This window comes from Protopterus annectens, chromosome 12.part0, assembly GCF_019279795.1.
Source record: "Protopterus annectens isolate FY-2018-M chromosome 12.part0, PAN1.0, whole genome shotgun sequence".
Lineage (NCBI taxonomy): Eukaryota > Metazoa > Chordata > Ceratodontiformes > Protopteridae > Protopterus > Protopterus annectens.
Genome location: NC_056746.1, coordinates 564425740 through 564449721, shown reverse-complemented (window position 1 = coordinate 564449721; position 23982 = coordinate 564425740).

Sequence of the window (23982 nt, the reverse complement as noted above, 5' to 3'; positions counted from 1 at the left end):
GTTGCCAGCCCTGAGGCACAACCTTCAGTGAAGGTACACCCATTGTATAAATGACATCACTTAGGCAACCAGATCCTTAATAAGAAGGAGGCCTAACAAGAATAACAGTAGTTAAAGTCATTCTCCAGTGCCAGAAAACTTCATTTCAGGACACTTTTAGAATAGCAACACATTCAAATAGTGGAGAGGCAAGGGAGAGGGTATAGCATTTAACTATTGTTTTTTTATTGTGATGCTGGGAGAGCTCTCTTATGAATGAGGGCCAGATGCTTATTGCAGACCAAGTGTTAAACAGTTAACGAAGATAATCAGCAGACTGGAAGAGGTGCACATGGGTTTATAAGGTTTGTATGACCATTGTACATCATGTCTTCAAATGTAAAGTAAGGAAAGTTATAATCAGGGTGAATATCAGAACAAACTTCAAAGCACAAAGAAATTTAAATGCATTCTAAAGTTAAAATCATTGGATAGGTAATATGTAGTATGAAACGTGCATACATGTACTCAGTTAGATTTTACCATGATGATACCATTTAATTTAAGTAGCAGCTTTCTATATAATATATAATGTATGATTTAGTTTAAAAAAAGGGGGTAAAGTTGATTCACTCTTAGCTTAACATTTAGATAGGAAGTGGAGGCTGTTTATCTATCATTGCATTGTCTACATACACAATTTGATAATACATACATTGTAGTATGATCTTTACTTGTTTTATTTTATTTTGTTTGCCGTATAAGGAATTACAATGTTTACATTTCTTTGTGCTTTTTAGCATTTTAAATTCCATTTGTAATGGCATTTCTTATAACACCTAACAGTTTGATTAACTTGAGCAAGCTTGTTAATTGTCTTATTAACTTATTAACTAATTAAGTGCCTTATATAAGGCATTGAATGTTGGGTAGAGTTTTGTCTGAAGAAGTTCATTGTATAGTGTGAATGAACGAAAGCGCTTACAATAAAGAACTGGGATTTTTTTTTTAGCACTCCTCAGCTGTTCTTTTGTTACTTTCAGTGGTTTTTACACACATATGCCAAGTCAAAGACAACACACAGGTGTAGGCGTATATGTATGACCTTCAGTGGTCTAACAGGAAACTATCAGAAAGCAATGTCAATTTACATACACACACCAATGACCATGGGTGCTGGAATCATAGAGCGAGGGGGGAGGGGAGCCCCCCACTTTTGCAGATCACCTCCCAACTGTCCCGTTCTTTATGTTTGACTTATTTTCATTTTCGTGCTTTAGCTGACGGCATTGCATGCGCAATGACATCAGCTCATCAAGGCTACCAGCCTGTCGGTGTTTCCCGGCGCACATAGGATTTCCAGCTCATTTGGTTTTGATTTTGTGAGCGGGAATGGATGGTTTATTTAGCTGCTGCTGAGGAATGGACTTTCTTTTAACTGTTCGGAAGCTGCTGCTGAAGGATTACTGTTCGGAAGCTGCCTGGGTGAAAATCGGAGTCTGGACTGGCTGTTTTTACTGGGAGATGTATTGTCAGAGTGAGTAAGGTGGGTGTGAGTGTGTGTGTGTGTGAAAATGCCCCCAATGAAATACATCTAGTGGCTATAGGTACTCAGGCTCAAACCCTGTACCTTGGGTATAGGTAAAAAGAGCCTAAGGTCCCTAGCCACCATCACTTGTGAATTTATGCTTCTGTGGTAAAACAAAACCTTTTATTCTAGCAATTTTCTAAGGTTATAAAATCAGTATTTGAAATGTGTCCCTATTTTGGGGTTGTATTCCCCCATTATTGTCTTTGTTCTGTATTTTTGTGTAAGAGGTTGAGAACTATGGTGAGAAGTGAGAACTGAATTCACTATATGATATGATAGCCATTTAAGTTTGTCTTCCTGTCTTTCAAGAAACTCTGATTTAGCTTATTGGTATGTTGCTCTGACTGTAGTGCATAGGGTTCTGGGTTCAAGACTTGGCAGTGAAATGCATGGTGGTAACACAACATTTTATGCAAGCAACCTTCCAAAATTATACAAGCAATGTTTAAAATGCGCCCTTGGTTTTTGGCCTTTTGCCCACCCCACCCCCCAATTGAAAATAAGTTCAAGAAGCTGTGCAACATGCCTATGGCTTACACTACTGTGATTCTGTATTTATATATTGTGTGTAGCCGTAGACTGTTATCATGGAAATGTTCTGAATAAGGCAGTTTTGTCATTATTGATGCATGCATTTTGCTTCATTGCCTAGTGGGAAAATGTTCAAACAATAAATTTGAAATGCAGTTGTGTGTGGAAGTAGACTGTTATCATGGAAATGTTCTGAATAGGGCAGTTTTGTCATTATTGGTGCATGTATTTTGCTTCATTGCCTGCTGGAATAATGTTCAAACAATACATTTAAAATGCAGTTGTGTGTGGAAGTAGACCTTTATGATGGAAATGTTCTAAATAGGGCAGATTTGTCATTATTGGTTAATGCATTTTTGTTTCATTGCATACTGGAAAAATGTTTAAACAATAAATTTAAAATGCACTCTAACTTAAGTCTAACAAGTGTGCTGCATTATACAAGGAATATAATTTAATACAATCAGGAAGGTGAATCAAGGAATGCATACATGTATGCATGGCCCTAAAAATGTGTTTGAAAACAGCCCAGAGAAAAGTGTGAAAGGCTCAAAATAATGGGCAAATTTTAAGCTTTACTCTTGTTACCAAAGCAATGGGTGACGGTAAAGCAGTTCACACCATATTACCTTGACCTGGCCAAGCATTTTGACACAATCCCCTACTCAGGTGTAGTAAAAAAGATGAATACTGTAGGAGCAAATACTTACATCACCAGCTGCATTGCCAACTTGGCTCACAGGATGCAGGAGATCAAAACAGGGGAAGAGACCAGTCACCAATGGAGTCCCCCAGGGTTCAGTGCTGAGACTTTTTCTGGTTGGCATAAACATCTCAAAAGTAAAAGGAAATGCCAAAGAACATTGGATAGCTAAGTCTGAGATGACTGCAAGCTAGGAGAAGTTATTGAATCCACAAATTACTTAACCATCATGCAGGAAGGTTTGTCCCAAATAATAACTGGTGCCAAAATCATGACAATGCTCTCTGAGAACTGATCCAATTGTTTGGCATTTGGGAACTTGTGTGTACAGTGACCTAATGTTTGACCAACATGTCATAAGAAAGCCTTTCTATATTGCACAGCTTATAAACAAATTGATTGTGACTAGATCTAGAGATGTTGTTGTCCCCCTTTACAAAGCTCTCATTATGTCAATCATTTTGTATAATGCCCATTTTGGCATGTATCTGTCCAGCCCCATGCAGCAATTGGAATACCTTTAGAGATATCTTACTAAAAAGATACAAGTCCTAAACAATTGGTCTTGCATGGACCACCTAAAAGATTTATTACTATACTCGGTATCCTACAGAGTGCTTAGATGTGACATGTATGGTATACAAAGCATCCTCCGACATAATACAGATGGACCTACTGAACATCAGCAAGTCAAATGGCATCAGAAATACTCAGTCCAGGTATCTAAACTGAATGTTGTGTAGAGATGGATATATATCACAGAGGCGACCACTGTTCCGGAACAGACTATCCATAAAAATAAAGCAAAGCTCATCCATCCTTATTCAAATGCAACTTGAATCTAAGGATGGGTAATAGAAAATGTACTCCAGGATTTCCCCTCATGCCACTAATGGATAGAGGCAGTTCCTAAATGTTGCATCCCTTACATGGTCCCCTCAAATTATCTATGGTATGATCACAGTTGTTTTCACTAGGGCTAATATACAATTATCAGCCATGGGGATAGCTAAGACCAATCAGAAAATGTTAATTCAAGCATCAAAAGGGAATTTGCTAAGCTTAAAATGTCCTCCAAGTGAACCTATGTTGTGGTAGCAAATAGTTATAAAAAAATTACCCTTTTTAGTTCACTGAGTGCCCCTGTCACCCTTCACCCCCCCCCCCCCAGCTTCCGGCACCTATGCCAATGACATGTAATAATAATATATGGTCACAAATCTAACATTACTGCTGTATAAAAAATATCAGGTTTTGCACATGAATTTCAACAATATGCACTAATCAATATGTAACACACAAGTATAACAAGAACAAGTATGTAGTACAAGCAATAGCCAGTGACTTGTGTGCATATGTCCTGCATCTGTATAACAGCCATAGAGTTGGCACACATTGACCTTGTAACCAAATATATGAAAATGAACAAGAATTCCAGCAAAGGCAAACATATGTGCAAGATATATTACCTACCTACAAAGGTGGAAAGGCGGTGGAAAACACAGGCCCACATCAAGGAAGACATGGCACCCAGTCTTCATAGGCAAATGATAAAGCAGGACAACAAGGTAAGGTGACATATTGCAAATGCATCTGTACACCATATAGGGTGGTGTTGAAGTCAACCCAAACTACATTGAAGCAAATGGTCAATGTATGCCACATGGACAGATTGCATTGCTAACATCAACAAAAATAGGCATGTATAAATCACACACATGGAAATGTGCAATCATATAACATCAAAGACAAGCTAAGAATTGCTATCACATAGACATATACTGTCATGCCAATGTAAAACAACATGTGGAATAAACACGTGTTTATATGGCACAGACCCTGCTCATTACTGAGCAGAGGACAGTTCTGTGAGCAACATTACAGCACATTAACATGAAATCAGTGATGCTCACCTTTCAAAGGTACAATGGTGTTTCCCAATGGATTTGAATATGTGCAAATCATTGACTATGTACAGCATTTACTGAAATGTATGAATTTATGTGACTAAGGAATGGGTGTATAAATGTAATATAAACGAAGACAGCATGCTGTACTATTACTGAGTAAATTATCATTACCACTTAAATAAATGAACTTTACATTGGCAGTCTATGCATTCAGTAAAGGGGGACTGCCCATATGTATGAGATACATTGATATGACCAAACATGGCATCGGTATTGCCAACACATGCCACATACAATGCCAGTATGCCAGTGGGACAGCATGGCAACTGTCATCCAAAACACATTGGCAAGAACATGTCCTTCTGTTCTGTATTCATAATATGGCAATACTCACATCACTGTGGTATTCGTGGAATATGTTGTTTGCCAGTTTCTGTCAGTAACACACATGTCTACAGTGGAATTGTTGCAGCAGTAGCTGTTTGTTAACAGTCAAAACTCATGGACAGCTGAACGTTGAAGGAAAGTCTAATGTGGTAATGCATGTCATGTACACATTGAGACATAATGTTAAATGTCATATAGAATCATAGGATCATAGGGGGTTTCTAGGCTAATAGCCATGGGGCCCTTACAAACCTAGCCAAGAGTTTATTCCCAAAAAGAAACCTCAGTCAGTACCTGTTGCCCCTGTCAATAAGGAACACAGGTGGAACACCTGGGACAAATTTCTGGTTTCCCATGCACTCATCAAGGTTGCGCTTGAAGAGGGACAGTGAGGTGCTCTGTTTGACATGTATGGGAAGTCTAGTCCAGAGATGGGGCAACCTCTGGGAAAGAAACCTGTATCTCCAGCAGGTTTTGTTGATGCCTCATATTAGATTCAAGCCTTTCAAGCAGATAATGTGCAAGGAGTTAGACTTATGGATATGGAGCATCTTTAAAAGGGCAGGGTCCAAAATTGTCTTGAAGGCGAGACACAGATCACCTCTGAGCAACCTGTACAATACCAAGCAGAGTGATAGTGATTTGAGCCTCTCCACCTAGGGCAGGTGTTGGAGGCTATGGATTCTCTTTGTGAGGTATTTCTGTGACCTTTCCAGTTGGTGCAGATGTTTGGAGAGGTACATACCAAATGGGGTGTTATATTCAATTATTGGTCTAATGAGGGAGGTGTATAGAGTTAATAACCTCCTTTTTTCTAGATGCAATCCCTTTACTTATGAGATGAAAAAGTAAAAGGCTTTTCTGACCACTGCTGCCACATGATGGTTGAATGTGAGATTGTTATCAACCTGAGTATTTAGGTCTCACCACAGGTTGTGTGTTTAGGGGGTTGCCATTCATGTGGTAATCAGTATGGGGCAGAGATTTTGCCAAATGGTATGATGATACATTTTTTGTGTTTAGCTTGAGGCCATGACTTTGGCACCAGTTATTAGTTGCTGTGAGACCTTCTTGCAGTATGTTAACATCATTTGGGAAGTCAATGACAGCACACAAACCTGGTCAGTCACAGGCCTTTTGTTTTTGCCTGGCCCTCCAAGAAGTAGATGCCAAACAGTAGAGGTCCCAAGACAGATCCCTGGGGAACACCACTAGTGACAGGTCTGCTATCAGAGGTGGAGGCTCTTATTTTGACCTTGAGGGTCCTGTTGGTGAGCCAGTTGTCCACCCACCGGATGAGATAGTGATTTATGCCAAGTTGTGTTAGCTTTTCAATGATGCCTGAGTGGGGGATTGTGTCAAAGGCCCAGTCAAGATAAGCTGTATGTACTGACTTTCCTTCATCCAAGGCCTTGGTGACAGTCTCAAAGAAGTCAACCAGTTTCAACAGGCAAGATCTGCCCTTGGCAAATCCAAACTTGGTGGGGTCAAATGCTTGGAGATTGCCTATGTCCTTGTTTATGAGATCCATAATAATACGCTCCATGGATTTACAGATCAGACTTGGCAAGCTAATGGGGCAATAGTTTCCAGAGTCAGTAGTGGCACCACCTTTGTGCAATGGGATGACAATGGCAGTTCTCCACTCTGCTAGGATGAAGCCTGTACTTAGGCTGTGGTTGAATAGGGTGCTGAATGAAGCCAGTTCTTGCTGGAGATGGTGCAGAATACAGCCTGGGATACTATCAGGTCCCATGGAAGCTGTGTTCTTTGCCTTGGATAGGGCCTTTAACACTTGATCTATGTGGATGTGAGGTCTGGGATAAGTATTGGGGATGTTGAAAGGGCCTTTGGGGGGGACAGGGGGGTGAAGTTTGCCCCGAACCTATGTGCTAGCAGGTTGGCTAAGTCAACAGGATCAGTGTAGGTGATACTATTAAATACTAATCCAAAACAAACCTGATCTTTGCCATGGAGATTCCTGATGTAACTGAAGAAGGCTTTGGGGTTACCCTTTGTTTCAGAGGTTAGTTTTGATTCATAATTGGCTTTCAAAGTTTTCACTAGTGATCTAACCTGCTTGTTGAGGCTAAGGAGGAAGTTTTTCCAATTTGGAATTTGTTCCTTTTTGCCCTTGTCCAACAGTTTCTTCCTTTTGTTATAAACCCTGTTAATAGAAGATGTCCACCAGACAGGTTTGTGTTTCTTTGTGGAGAAGGTTTTAGTTTTATTGGGTATGGCTGAGTCCAGGCAGTTGTACAGGTGCTTGTATACTGCATTGACATTCTGTTAAGCATAGCTATCTGCATCCTCTGTGAGGGGTGGCGGTGTGAAGCTACAGATACCCTCCCTTAGGAGGCAGTAGTCAGCGTTTGGGATGTTTTTAGCTAGATTACAGCTGGGGGAGGTTGGGTGGGATAGAAACTTTGAATGAGACAGTCCAATGATCTGATCTCATCAGGGAGGAACATATTATGGGAGTGGTGCAGTGGTCAGCCATGTTGGTGAGAACCATGTCCAGAATGTTATCTCCCCTTGTGGGGGATTAGATGAGCTGGTCTAGTGCATTAGAACTGATGAAGTCAAGGAATCATTGGGTGAGTGCATTAGTGCATGAATAGTTCAACTTCACTCAGTCTTTGGTGGGGTAGTTGAACTCACCAAGGATCAGAGTGTTAGGGTGTACATTGATGGAGTCAAGTAGATCCAGGTAAGAGGAGTGGGTGTCTTGAGTCATGGAGGGGGGTCTATAGCTGGCTATAACTTGGATGGGTGTCTTGCCAACTGTCAGTTGCACCTGCAGTAGTTCCAGTGCATCATGCTGGCAAAACAGTCTGGAGTTGTGCCTGTCTTTAATGAAAAGATGGACTCCACCACCCTTAGTCATTCCAACCTAATTTTGGGGTTGGAATGTGTGGAATGAGGTATAGCCTGGTAAGGCAGGGCTGCTCTTCACAGCCCTGAACCAAGTTTCTGTGACCACACAGACATCAGCATCTTCCAGTACAAGGAGAGTCTCCAGTGAATGCATTTTCAGGATAAGGCTGCTAGCATTAAGCAGCATGACCTTCAATTTGCTTTTTGACAGATCTTTTATGTTGGAAGATTTGTCTTTGGGACATTGCCTAAAAAAGATACAATGGGGGAGATGAGAACCTTGGCCAGGATCAGGAATCCCAGTGGTGACATGTGGAGGCCATCTCTAGAAAAGCATTGAGGCCTGTCACCATGTCATACCAGACAGACAGATACTGGATACCTGTGGAATGACACCAGAAACTAAGCTAAATGTTGAAGTCAATTATTTTTTGTTGGTATTGTGGTAACATTCTTGATGAAGGTAGGATGCTGCTCAGTGCTAGGCTCATAACTGCCTGTAACACATATTCTTAGAGCTCAGTCATGTCTGTCTTTATATAGGCCAAGGTGGTACATCTCAGGTCATTCTTGCCCACATGAATTATGACTGAGTCATACAGGGTACTTAGGAGTAAGTGATCTGAGTACTTGTGTCTGTGTCCTGCGTATGGATCCTGAGGCTTTCTGGCACATACCTTGTTCAATTGATAATTTACAAATACTCTATGTTAATATAGATGGCATTTACTGCTCAGTAATGATTGTGCTGATATAAGCTCATTATGTATAACGTTTCATTTGACTGACTGTTTTACACAGGTTGTCGGCTTTGGTTGCAATTGCATTAAAGCTACAGTTATCACACATTTCTGTTGTACACATATGTTATATGTAATATGCTAATGTGAACTGCATGCAAAGTGTGTGGCTCCTGTAGCACAAGACAGTTGTTTTTGGACCTCCACTACTCTGATATCCACTGTAAGGGGTTCAAATTCTACAGATATCACAACTTATGTTTCTTTTCCAAGTGTTATATATTCATGCATGGTTTTATATGTCACAGTACTATATGGCTCAGAGACTATTTCAGTTATTTCATGTCATTGCACACCTCTATTGTAGGCCTCCTCTGCGAGGTTTGATGGGTCTCTGTAAGGGGTCATGAGCCATGGCTTGAATGGGTAACCAAAGTCACCTGTTGTAGGGATTGAACACATATGTTGTCATCATGGAGAATGCTGGAAGGGATTTCCTTAGCTTACAGCATAACTGTGTTCCTGTACTTATCCAGTACTAATCCTTCAGGTATTTGTCCTTGCTGGAATGCAGCCATCAGCCCACTTTATCTCCACATTATCTCCATATGGCAGCATCATGGACACTTCCTGGGTGTGTTTTCATGATGTTTATTATGCTTCCATCTGTTGCACACACAGTCTGACAGTTCAGAGATGGCCACCCTTTCTGTTGATGTATCTGTCAGCTTCTGGAAGGACTGGGGTCTTAATAGGGATGCAGATGCAGTCTATTGCACCAAGTACATGTGGGAAGTTTGTGAGGTTATAGACCTGGTGCATAATAGGTCATTGCTCTATGGGGTAGAAGGAAGTGTATGTATGTATTCATCCACCTTTTTGCACATTGCTGCCAGGAATTTTGACAGGATACGACTGGCAGCTGTCTATGACACTCCTACAGTATCTCCCATGTGTCTTTGGAATGTCCCAGATGCCAGTATACCTAGGCTCAGTCCCCACTTTTGTTTCAAGAGCGATGGGGTTGTCTCTCAATGTCCACACAGACATGTGTGGGGCACATATGTTGCACACAGCCTGCAGAAGCTGACTGCCAGTAGGTGGTACCTGTCAGTGATTTGTTGATCTGACAGTTGGCTTAGTTGCAGCCTTGCTCTCAGTCTTCTAGAATGCACAGCCAAATGCTTCTCCATAGCCTGCAATACTGCAGCCAGTTGCAATTCATTTACTGCAGGTAGCATTTTTTTGGCTTCGTATTATTACAGATTCTATAATATTCCATGGGAGTACTTTCCCTTCCTTGCATTGCAGTATGGCATACTCCAAGGATTTCAGAAACTGAATCAGCATGGAAGTTTGTCACATTTAAGTTGAATTAGGAGCACACAATTGTTTTGGAATCTGACAGGTGTGCACAGAATCCATAATTATCCTATGCTAAATAGTTAAGTACTTGGATTGCTTGTGGTGTACCTTCTGAAATCACATCTGCAGCTGGTACACAGAAGTCTTCCATTGACAGGCATGCTGTGCTGTCTGCAACTAGCTTTGGGAATCCTGCCCACTGTTTTTGCTGTTGTTACATTGCACCTGTCATTTCAGTTATTTTAATTGTCAGATTTCCCTTGGCTGAAACTGAAATTGATCATTTGTGATCGGTGCTGTATCTCAGTTAACACATTTAAACAAATAAAGAAATATACAGGTGTATATATACACGCATAATCAGACAACAAAACCTAGTATTGAGGAAATGTAGTTTTCCAGCCTTAAGAGTACTAAACATTTTCCTTAAGGACGATACTTAGATCTGGTGAAGCTCTGCCAAGAGTGAAAGTGCTCATCTTTTGTTTTTACTAATAAACTCTGAGTTAAGCAAGCAATACCAGCTTTAATCTTTTCTTGTTTTTAATAAGAATGCAAGGTGATCTTAAACATGGATCTTCTTACATTAGTATTTATGACAGCAATTTATCTGAACATGTCATATGCTGTTATCACACTTGTGCAACTGTGTTTCCCCTATATTTTAGTATACACACACACACACACACACACACACACACACACACACACACACACACACACACACACACACACTTTTTCTACATCACTCTTGCCATGAAATACTGTTTAGTGACAAGGTCCTTCACACATATTTCAATAGTTTCTACTTTAAACACTGAAATGACTTGCTCTGAAGAATTATAGTATTAGCAGTCTTAGAGTTTTGTTCATAACATGATTCAAAGTGCTTGACACATAATTTGCTTGAACAAAAAAACATAGCAGTGATATTGCATTTCATCTCCAGTGGGGACACATTTCTCTGGATGGCTCCTTTCAATATTTCTGTGGTTTTATTTTTCACTGAATAACTTCCACTGAATGGAAATGCTCCATATATTATCTGTTAATATTACTTTACACCTGACATGCTATGATTTCACCTGCCATGATATAAAGATCTCAAGAGAAAGAAATTTTAGCTCAGACTCATGAAGGAAATTAACTTAAAATCTGACTGGATACACATCAGACTTAACAGTACTATGGCTGTCATAAATCACTTCTTTAATAAATACAGCTGAAGTTCCTAACTTTTGATACTGCAAAGCAAAAGACTCAGCAACTGTGTAACTCAGAGAAAATGTATTTAGTTTATGAAAAATGTGATCAGAAAGCACCATAATGGCACATTACTACACTTTTATGATGTTTTAAGTAGTTTGTGAGAACAGTATAGACTAATTTGCTTGTAAGGTACAAGAGTTAGATTGCCTAGGTTTATAACAAACTGTAATTCTGGAAACCGGATAATTATCTGTTTTACATGTGGGACTGAAAAGCCTTCTGGGCACTGCAGTTCTGTTATTCATTAATGCTGTGTTTATAGACTGGAATACATGGCCCTCCAGGCACTGTAATTTCATCAGTCCTTAATAGCTTTGCTCATAGTTGGAAGCACAGACCCCTCTTAACATTACAATACTTCATAGCACCTGTGACAGTACAGGTGATTGTGTGGCTTTTATTATGGTTCAATGTAACCACTATGGAATAATGGTTGTGCTTGACCTTGGCTGCATCACTGCTACTTCATGTGCAGTTACATGTAGGAGGACAGGGCCTTTTGATGTAATATACCCATAATTATTTAACAGATGTGCTCACTTCTGGGAGAATGAGCCCATTGTAGGCTGCAATAGCTGCGCACACAAAACCTACCGGGAATTTGCATTTTATGAAACTAGATGCACTACTGTAAAGATACTCTGGTAACAGTAAAGTGACTATAGCCTTCCCTTTGCTGTAATACTAGGTCCGATATTACTGAATGCTCTCAAATACTGAGTGTACTACTGAATGCTTTATTAGTGAATATTATGACAAATGGAGCATACAATGTCTGTTGAATACATTTTTCTCTTTATGTCACATATTGCTTTTTGTTGTCTTTTGGCCTGGGATGTGACAGACCATATTTCCTTGAACCATTACACCTACCAGACAAACAAACAAGCAAATGAACAATAAACAAACAAAAATAAATACATGCTTCTACAGTACTTAAAACAAATGGTGTCTTTTTTTCCTGTAGGGTCACAGTGGTAGGTTCATTGTGCTCCATGTACTTGTTTCTAATACTTGAACAGCATGAATGATGCAAAGACTGTTGTTCTTGCAAATGTGCCTATCCCTAACATAGAAACAGGGAGCATAGATTATTTAGTTTAATTAGCTATTCAGAGATATTAATCTAGTATTGCATGGGCATTTTATTCTTACACTGCACCCAAATCTGCTCCAATATTAACTGATTAGAAGAATTTACATAAAGTTCTGAAATATTCCCCAAAGGGAGGAACAGACCAATTTTGCCAGGATGAAAAAACCTTACTAGGTTAGCTAAATGGAATAATGCCTTATCTACCCAGTGCAAAAAGCATTGACTGTAGTAATTTATTTTAGCACTTCTTTTTCACATCCTATTTAGTACAATGGCATTGGAGAAAGAGGAGATGTTCAAATATCCAAATGCAAGAAATATGATCTATTACTTTGTATATCAGCTTATTGCAATGGTAGAACCCCCCCCCCCACACACACAATAACCACAACTGTACTGCTGATAGTAATATATTTCAGCTTGTTTTCATCAAATACCAAAATGCTATACATAGTGCCAGAAATCTTTCTCTTCCCTGTAAGCACAAATGCACTCAATGTAACAGATACGTTTGACTGTCTAAATGTAAAAAAATATTGCCAATGATTGAAAATTTAAACAATATCACTTAAAGGCTACAATTCCTCACCCCCACTACTCAATAAACAGTGATGAACTAGGAAGTGAGAACATGGCTGTCTGACTGAATGCAAGCAAAACTGTCCACAGTAATGCATTTCATCATATTCCCAACAATAAATCAGAAAGTTTGCAACACTCCCAAACCAGAAATGTTTGTCCTAAATGTTTTGACCTTTTTAGGCAAGCTTATGATATCTAAAGTGATGCCTTTGTACGGGGTACTTTCTTTTGCAAATAGGGGTTTACATGATCTTGAACTGTGAAGTGAAGACATGCCCGATTGACCAAATAAATAGAAGTAATATTGTCCATAGTAATGTATTTCATACTGTTTCAATCAATAAATCAGAAAGGTTACAAAACGCCAAACCAGATTTTTTTGTCCAAAATGTTTTGACATTTTTAGAAAAACATATCATTTCTAAACTGGTAACTTTGTTTTTTTTTTTTTTTGTTTTTTTGTTTTTTACAAATAGGGACTTATCTGTATTTCCTGTTCTGAGGGCCCAACCTCTTCACTTAACATTAGTGACTTTTGTCATATATGTTCATATAAATGATTCCATTCTTTTTACTTATTCCTTGCTATACCAGTGTTACCCATAACATTATGCACAGAAAGCACTACAGTTAAACTCCACCTTGAAATCAAAGTATTTGTTATTGTATCTTGTTATTTTGTTCTATTTATGAAAGTGACCATCATGGGGCTTACACCATGGCATGATCTTATTTGTTAAATTCTGGGAAAAAAGGTGAAGCTATCTCAAGTCCCACTTATTGAGTCATGTTAGGCATGAGGAAATGAGGTGTTTTTAACTGTCTTTTGGCCAAAATGGCAATAGAATGAATCTCAAGTATCTTACACATTATCTGGAACCTGACTCTTTTTATTTTTACCTTGAATTATGCTCATTTGTAATGGCAAGTTGGCTGCTTCTATACTTTTAAAATGTTATCAAAAGATTTTCTAATGCTGACAGTTTGTAGTCCTGCTATGCAGACAGACCATCGTGCTCTTCCATGGGTTTCAAATATATCATGTATAGTAGGAGTCTGTCTTGATCACTGCTACTTCAAGGATGTTGTAAGGAACATTCAAACTACTTACTGTCTACCGTAGTCTGATTAGTATTTTAATCTGAATGATGTAGATTGTATTTGCTCAAAGTTTTTTTTTCTTTTATGATTACAGTCATGTCATCTATACCCTTACAATCCAACATCTTCCTGTTGAAGTACTGCAAAATAGTGATTTGTTTGCATTTTTTAATTTGTGGAATTATGACATTGAGGCATAAATGTCTTATGTTACATGTCCCTGTGTGTGTGTGGTCCTATTGCTGCCCATCTAAATGGTTGTTTTGTTTCAGTCATTTAGCAGAGTCCAACTCTTTGTGACCCCAGGAATTTAACACACCAGTCCTGTCTCTCCCCAGCTGCTACTTTCAAATCTTTCAAAATTAATATTCATTACATCAATAATGCTATCTTTTCCTTTTAGACTCTGCTGGCTTTTATTCTTTTGCCTTCAATCTTTCTAAGTATTAGTGCCTTGTGTAGTGAATCCTGTATCCACATGATATGGCCAAAGTATTTCAGTTTTAGTTTTACTTTCAGACATTCCAGTGAACTATCTGGGCCTGTTTCTTTAGGTATTGACTGATTTGGTCTTGCAGTACACCTAATTTTCAAAGGTTTTCTCCAGCACCACAGTTTAAAAACTTTGATTTTCCTTTACACAGCCTTACTTCTAGTCCAGCTCTTATGGTTGTATGTTACTACTTGAAAGACATAGCTTTGACTTTATACAGTTTTTGACAGTGTGATATCTTTGCTCTTTAAAATCACATCTAGATTTGCCAAAGTTTTCCTTTCAAGAAGGTAGTGTCTTTAATTTCATAGCTGCAATCACCATCTGCAGAGATCTCTGCTGTGCATAACAGTAAATACTGCTATCAGTACCTTGAAAATGAATCCACATTCCTGATTGTTGTGGCCATCTTTAAATTGATGGCCACAACAGTTTCACATTCAGGTTCTAAAAATTGAACCTGTGTTGTAAGCACACCTCTCAGCTGTACAGATCTTCACAGAATGTCCAGATTTTTGTCTCATACTTTTGGCCTGTTCCTCATCTTTCCTGGCAAATCACTGGGATGATCTCAGGATTGAAGTCGGTAAATAATGGCATACATCTGAGTTTCAGACTTCAAATCCGTCTGAAAATTTATATTAAAACAAATCCTGTTACTCTAGCAACTATCTTAAGTTTATAAGAGCAATATTTAAAATATGCCCCTAGATATACCTCATTTTGTCAAGCTTTGTCCAGATATTTTGCATGAAGAGGTTGAGAGGTATGGGAAAGTAGTCAGCTGTGTTCTATCATGCCAGACTGACTGACTGAAATGTACTTCAAAGAGCTAACAAAGGCAAAAAAGCCGCATCTATTTTTTTATTGTGATTAATTTTACAGTTGAATACATGAAAGCAGCATTTCACTGGACAAATTATACTATTTCCAGTTTGTTTATATAGCATTGCAGTATAATTTATCCCTATTTTTCATACAAAGATTTCTTCAACAGTTAACTCTTAGGAAAACTGTTTCACTTGCTATTTGTAGCTCTTTGCTATTCTGAGTAAGATTATCTTGTGATTTTAAGTTGTGGATAACCACAAAAAAAGTGTCTCCCTAGTCCAGATCATGCAGACAGACACGTTAGTTTTAGGAAAAACTGCAATTTGAATAAGGAAAATGATGTGACCTGCAGGATCTATGGTTTGGAAAGAGGTGGAAATGACAAAAAGATTAAAAGATGCTGAGGATATTCTAAGCATTATAGAGAAAAAAGAATTATGAGATAAGGTTAACAACACTGAATGATGGATTTTTTCCTTAACAAAAACATTACAAGATCTAGTTGTCTTACAATGATTTATGCACTTCATCTTCTTCTTCTTTTTCTTCTTCTTCTTCTTTTGGCTTTTCCCGGTTAGGGGTTGCCACAGCGGATCATCTGTCCGCTCATGATTGGCAGTGGAGTTTTACAGTGTCAAGTTGCCAGCCCGGCACCCAACCTTCCACAGAAGGCACACACACACATGCACACACTCACACCTAGGGCCAATTTAGAGTGTCCAATCCATCTACTGCATGTCTTTGGGATGTGGGAGGAAACTGGAGCACCTGGAGGAAACCCACACGACCACAGGGAGGACATGCAGACTCCGCACAGAAAGCACCCCATGCACAACCTAAATACTGTTTAATCCATAATTCTCAAGTTGACCCAGTAGAGCTTTCTAATGTATTTGAATTTAACTAAAAATGTTGCCTGTGATTTGGTGGAAAAGCAGTGAAAATAAAATTAGAAAAACTGCACTACTTATTACAGACATTTTGTTCTCTAGAAAAAAAAAGCATGCAAGTGCAACTCACTTTAAAGCTCCAACATAGAAAAATCAGAATAGAGCAAACATTTTACAAGGTAGAAATGCTAAAATTCAATAACAAACATGTTGTATATAAATTGGACATCAAATTAAAAATAAATATTCAACATAAGAAGTAAACCAAAAATTAGAAACAAAAATATACTTCTGAAATGAATGATTAAAGTCATAATATGGTTGCATCAAAGTTATATCCCAAGATTTAATAAACTCGGTGTAGGCAAAGTGCAGAGCCTACATGGAATGTCGCTGTGTTCATGTACACGGTTCCCCCTCGGCAGCATGTCATCCATATTAATCATGGTGCATTGCCAAGGGAGAGCCTTGGAACATGGTTATTGAATCAGTATAGGGAGTGTATGCCAGCTGTGTCCACAGATGAGTAAGACACTCCCTGCACTGTCTAATTGTATAATGTCAGTTGTTTATTTTATCGTTGTAAGTGCTTATTTGTTTTTTCATTTATTTTTATTTTTTTTCTATTTTTTTAAAGGATGCTTGCATGGAGCGTAGCAATGCTAAGAGGTGTTGAGACACCAGCCGGACATCTAAAAATAGAAACTGGATGCAATTAATTATTTATTTAAAGGTCATGTCTCAGCATAGCTAAGTGGGTTTGCTAGGCGTGGAGCTGTGCTCAGCAGTGCTTGCAGGCAGCTAAGAAGTATATGTAAAGGTGTAGATAAATTCCCCATACTCTTGTAGCTAAATAGGTAGAGGTACAGCCTCAGGAGCAGTATGTGCAGGGTTTGAATATGTAGAAGGGAAAATAAGCATTTATTTTTGAAATACCAATTATACCATTTATATTTAAAATCTGGCCTGCTGCACTCTGCTAAGCTCTGCTAAGCACTGCATAAACACAATAATGGCTGAAAATGTGCATGCACTGCTTGGCTCTGCTTAGCTGGTTTGTGCACCACTAAGGACTGCTAAACATATGAGTCTTCGGATTTTTGCTCTGCTCACCTTAGCTGCACTGGTTTGCAAGCTGCTAAGCAATGTGCTGTATTTTTAAATATTGCCCAATGGCATCTAAGGGTGGGGAAAACATGCTATATTAAGCCCAATAAGCAGGAATACAGCATAATCTGTTGGAGTTCTGTTTCTGAAGGATACGATCACAGGCATTGGTGAGGATTTGTGCTTTTGGGCACAGTGTTGGGGTATCCTGGAGTCATAGCTGGCCTTAGGCAAAGGCCAACTAGGTGGACGCCTAGGGTGCATCTGTAGCAGGGGTGCTTTTTCAGTATTTATTTGGTGTAGGTAGACCAGGATGGGGGCACCAGGTGGTGTTGGGGGGCACCGTGGAGCCCTTTTGCCTAGGGTACCAGTTGACCAAAGGCCACTCCTGCCTGGAGTCCATGGCCATGGCCAGACTCCTTGTAAAAGAAAAAAAAATGAAGACCGGTTTCTGCAGGGAGGTTACCAGGGTTCAGAGAGCAAGGTGGAGGCCTGGGACTGGCTGACAAGGGACCTTACCAGTGCAACTGGTATCCACTACACAGGTGAGCAGTGTCATCACCACTATGATGACCTGAAGAGATTTAAGGGGGATCTCTTGGAAACCTGTGTCCAAGAAATTCAGGCAGGGGATGTCCCACATGTATGTACGTACTTTTATCTCTGTACCATCAATATTTAATCTGAATGTCTGCTAAACTGGTAAGCATAATGGTGTTCTTCTCTCCCAACAGCTGCAGAGGAGAGGGCTCACAACCTCGAGGCATATGCCGGATGCTTGCCGAGGTTGCACAATGAAGTGCTGAGCATGGATGTATTACACTCACTGTAGTGAAATAAGCAAAAAAGAGTAAAGCGTTACCTGCAATAAAGTATGTACATTAAAGTTTGTATTGCAATACATGTGGAGTTAGAGCTGCAGTGCAATAAATGAATAATGCCAACTGTAGTGCAATAAAAACATGAAACAATAACATTACCTGCATTAAAGTATATACAAGAAAGTTTGTAGTATAATAACTGTGGAAGCAGAGCTGTATTGTAAGACCTGAATAATGACAACTGTTGCTCCATAGAAACTTGAAACAGTACCAGAAACTGAATGAAAGTATATACGAGAAAGTCTGTAGTGCAATAAGTGTGGAATTAGAGCTGTTTGTCAAGAATTGAATAATGCCACCTGTTTTGCAATAACATATAAACCACTACCAATAACACCAAGGTTAATTGTGTAGATTAGGTTTGTCTTGATTTAACAATATTACTGTAACTGTATGCATTCAGGCTGTAAGGGACGGTGCTGTGGTCAATTATAACACTGTAATAGCAATGGCATGCAAATATAATGGCAGCCAAATGTCTTATTTAACACATACAGTACCATTCCAGGTTGTTTCTAGGCCAATATTGTCCACATAATGTTCTGTCATTCACAAACAGCAGGTAAGTAAGGTATATAGGTGAAGTAGCCCGCTCCATGAGCTGATATTATTGGTTGACTTCAGAGATATTTCAAACCAGTAACAATATATTGTGTGCACCTGCATTCTATATACTAATGTATAGATTACCTACTATCTCTGTCATGCTGGTATTTCATGCATGTGTGTGTTCTACTGTCACTGCAGTCTAGTATACAACTGTAGTAGTACTACGAGGTCATATATTGGTTCCATTTGAGCTCTAGACAAATATCAGTTAGTAATCAACAGTGGCTCAGTAGCTCAGTTCAATAAATGTTCTGTCTGTAGTACATTTTGCCACAGACAGACCCAGGTTCGAATCCAGTGATATGTAGTACTAAATATTACAGTATTGTTCACACAATGTTTACAGATTTTCTCTCCACAGGAACTGCAGGTAAATGGGTGAGGTAGCCCATATTATGAGTAAATAATTGTGTGTTTAGATGTCACAGACTGTTAAAATCATTAGCAAGAATGTGAAAGCACAGCATAACATAAAAGAAATACATATAATAATTATAAAATATAATGAAATAAATAACATGTGTAATCTTGGTATGGCTGTATGCTTGGATTGTCTGTTCAAAGTTGATGCAGCCTATTCATACATTCCATGCAGATGTCCTCTGCAGTCACTGCTATTGTGTTCTATCCCCATGCCTGCCAAGCAAGGCATGATAGTTGTTTAGGTCCTGCACTGTGCACATACATGTCTGACAAGTGTTACGCTGTCATGTAATGTAATTAGTAGTGCATAATCCATATGTCACAGAATTACCATTGGCATGATTATCTAATTTGCAAAGTATCACTACATCAACCCACAGTACACCTTGGTAGTTACATAGGTCCACCTGATGTGTCACTGTTCTGTGTAGTAGTGTGCCTGCAGTTGTTCCTGCTTGGCCCATACTGTCCCACGCTAATAGCTTGACATGTCTATATGTGTTACAGCAGCTATAGGGGACTTGTACACATAAATAAAGGACATACCCATAGAGTAGATATTAGTACTGTTGTCAAGTAAATAGCCTATAATGGTACTAATGGACTGTTTTACTCTCTCTCTCTCCCAAACCCTTACCTTCATTTCATTGTTATTATTATCCATTGGTTATGGTTTACTATTCACATATGTTGTTCAATTACCTGTATTTTGAGCATGTGTATTGTTATTGTTATGTATTATAATGGTTGCATATCAACATATCTTGTTGAATTACCTATTTTGTTGGCCGTATGCTGTAACTGTTACTGGCATACTGTTAACATACTGATTGTTCTGGCATGTATTGTTGTGTTTCACATAATATGCCTTGACATGTAATTGGGTAATTTCCACTGTTCTGGCATGCTGTTATTACTACCTAAGTTTTGTTCATAAGTAACCTATACTTATTGTTATACCTCCATCACCACATCACGTCAGGTTAGGCCGGTTCTAGGTGATCCACCTACATTGCCTCAACTGGCCATGACACTGGGTCCTAGCACATCTGGGACCCAGGCCGGTGGTGCCCCATCCCCTGTGCTGCATCACCTGCAGCATCAGGTGGATCCACCTCAGGGGACAAGGCCAGGTCTGCCCTGGGATCGGTGGAGGAGGGGCTGCAGTCACCCAACTGGAACTGCCAGTCATGGTGTGCAGGATCATTCATTGGACCTATGAAAGTCGCATGCACCAAATTGAGGGCACACTGGCCAACCTGCTGGGTAGATTGGCCCTGGTGCCCAGAATCCAGCATAACTACCTTTAGGACAGTGAAGAAGCAGTGTTGACTGCCCATGGGTGGGGATGTCAGTCACACTGCTGCTGTCTGGAGGCACATGCGACTCAGATTCGACAGCACCCTCCCTGTCCAAGCTGTTTAACCCCCCCCCATCATGTGTCACACACCACCCCTGTTTGCTGTTTGGTCTGTCTTGTCTATCTGCTATTGCATCGTCTCCTCCCACCTTTCCTCCCCCCATGTTTCTGTGTCCCTTCCCAAACATTCCACTGTCTCATTAAAAAAAAAAAAAAAAAAAAAGTTGCCTGTCCCTCACAAAATATTGCCCCATACACAGCAATGGTGATGGACAGGTTGACAGACAAGATCAGACAGGAGTCCATGTGGACTATGATGTTTGCAGATGACATTGTGATCTGTAGTGAGAGTAGGGAACAGGTGGAGGAGACCCTGGAGAGGTGGAGATATGCTCTACAGAGAAGAGGAATGAAGGTCAGCAGGACTAAGACAGAATATATGTGTGTGAATGAGAGGGAGGATGGAGGAATGGTGAGGATACAGGGAGTAGAGGTGGCGAATGTGAATGAGTTTAAGTACTTGGGATCAACAGTTCAGAGTAATGGTGAATGTGGAAGAGAGGTGAAGAAGAGAGTACAGGCAGGATGGAGTGAGTGGAGAAGAGCGTCAGGAGTGATTTGTGACAGAAGAGTACCAGTAACAGTGAAAGGGAAGGTGTACAAGAGGGTAGTGAGACCAGCTATGTTATATGGGTTGGAGACAGTGGCATTGACAAAAAGGCAGGAGTACGAGCTTGACGTGGCAGAGTTGAAGATGTTAAGATTTGCACTGAGTGTCACGAGGATGGACAGGATTAGGAATAAGTATATTAGAGGGTCAGCCCAAGTTGGAAGGTTTGGAGACAAAGCCAGAGAGGCAAGATTACATTGGTTTGGACATGTGCTGAGGAGGGATGCAGAGTATATTGGGAAAAAGATGCTAAGGATGAAGCTGCAAGGTAACAGGAAAAGCGGAAGGCCTAACATAAGGTTTATGGATGTGGTGAGAGAGGACATGCAGGTGGGTGGTGTGACAGAGCAAGATGCAGAGGACAGGAAGAAATGGAAACAGTTGATCTGCTGTGGCAACCCCTAATGGGAGCAGCTGAAAGAAGAAGAAGAAGAAGAAGAAGAAGAAGAAGAAGAAGAAGAAGAAGAAGAAGACACAGCTCTCCATTTTGCACATGTCCACTGGACACAACTAATTTGGTCCAATTGGCTTGACAACACATTTATGTTGTCCTCACCCTTCTCTCTGGGGTTTGAGAGTCCAGATTCATCTACAAAACCTGTCAAAATGCACAGCTGTTGCTGTACAAGAAATGTATAGCTATGGTCCTTCCCTACACCCATCCTGCACATGCCTACCTGCCATTCTCATTGTTTTCCCCCTCCTTCCCCCATTTCACCACTTTCCAATCACCCCCATTTTCTTTATATTTTTTTAGAGCAGGTTTGTGAGGATTTGTGCAGAGTGGTGTGGCCTTGCTGCTTCACTTAGCTCAACTTAAATGAGCTTAAATGAGCCTTAAAGAGCTTTTATAGGACACTGCATTAACCCACATCACCACACAGGCTCTAGGCTAAGCAGGTGTTTCCATCAAAACATACTGCTTGCTACTTACACACATTATGCATGTAACTAAAATAAAAAACTAATGTGAAAGCTGGGAGTGTACTCTGGACTCTGGTGCAATAATGAATAATAATGACAACATACAAATGGAAGTAAATGAGGCCTGTGATACCAAGTATATGTGCCCTTTTTATCAGCAACGTGTGCTAAGACACTTGCTAAGGCAGCAAGGGAAAAGTACATTTACAACTGGGACCCTGGTGAAGAAATACAACCATATAAAGCCACCCACATACTCATGGCTGTCGTAATGTTTTTCACAACCTGTATAGGTGCACATATATCCTGAAAATACACATGATGTTTCAGAGTCTCAGTAGCTCAGGCTGTTAAATGTCTTGCATGCAGTGCATTTTGCCACACACACTCCTGGGTTCGTATTCAGTGTTGTGTCGAACTTCAGTTGCATTATTGTGAAGACAGCAAGTAATGACTGAGTCATGCAACCTTACTCCCCACAGGTTACTGCTACTTAATTAACTGCTACCCAGTTTTGCAAAAAAAGGCCTTCAGACAGAGACACAATGCACATAGCCTTATAGCCTAACTATATAGTGTCTACTACTCTGTTGTTTGCACTGTTGCATAGCAGACATATCTTAAGCACATGCCCCAATTGCACTGTATAGAATATCCTTGCCCTGGCTCTGCCATACTGACAGACCTGACACAGCTGACACAATTACACATACAGCTTGCTGTCCACCAAAGTTTTCATACTCCCCCTGTGTGTTGTAGGCTGCAGCAGCAGCTGCAGTCTGTAGCATACACAGCTGTATGTAAAGGTAGCTGCTACAAACCTAGCATACTTCCCAACCCTGTAGAACAAGGGAGCTGGACACAGCCATACATAATGGGGATTGGGTGGGGCAAAGGCCTACAGATAGGTACATGTGTAACAGTTTGCTCCTACAAAGATAGAAGCTGATAGGATAACAGCTATTGCAGTAGCATGCATAGTCAGATGGGTATGCATTCTGACACACACATGTCTTTCCTTGCTGAGCTCAGCCCACAATGATTGCCAGTGCACTGCCAGATTACCTCAGTGGTATGGGACACTGACCACAACATATGAGGCAAAAATGTGGAAATACATTATACATCTCTACAGTGGATGATGTTTGTACCTACCCTCTGTGCTGCTGAAATCCCCACACTTAGTAATGCCCATCTCATGAAATAAGACAGGGGCTAAGCCCTATATGAAGGCCTTATATACTGCACTGTAGTGGCATAACATTGGCTAATGATACTGCAATGCAGCTGATTTGGCTGCAGCTATCATACCAGAGCCAGACATATGTATGCTTAGGGTTATGAATGCAGCACAGTCTGACATCTGTGACTGCCTCCACTGCACTGGGGACACCCTGGATAGGTTCACTGATGCAGTGGACAGATGGTGGGCTGAGACAGTGTCTGTCTTGGACCAAACATTGCTTTGAAACATTTGGTTTGTGTTGGGTGTCAGACATGTGGACGTAGGTCAGCAACACCATTTGCCAAGTGTCCATGTGGCCATGCACATTCATGGTCCCATAGTGGCAGTACCTCCAGCACTACAGAGGGAAGTGTGCTGTCCACACCATGGCATGGTAGGCCATGGGCACATGGTCCTGAGCAGTCCCATGACCTTGGC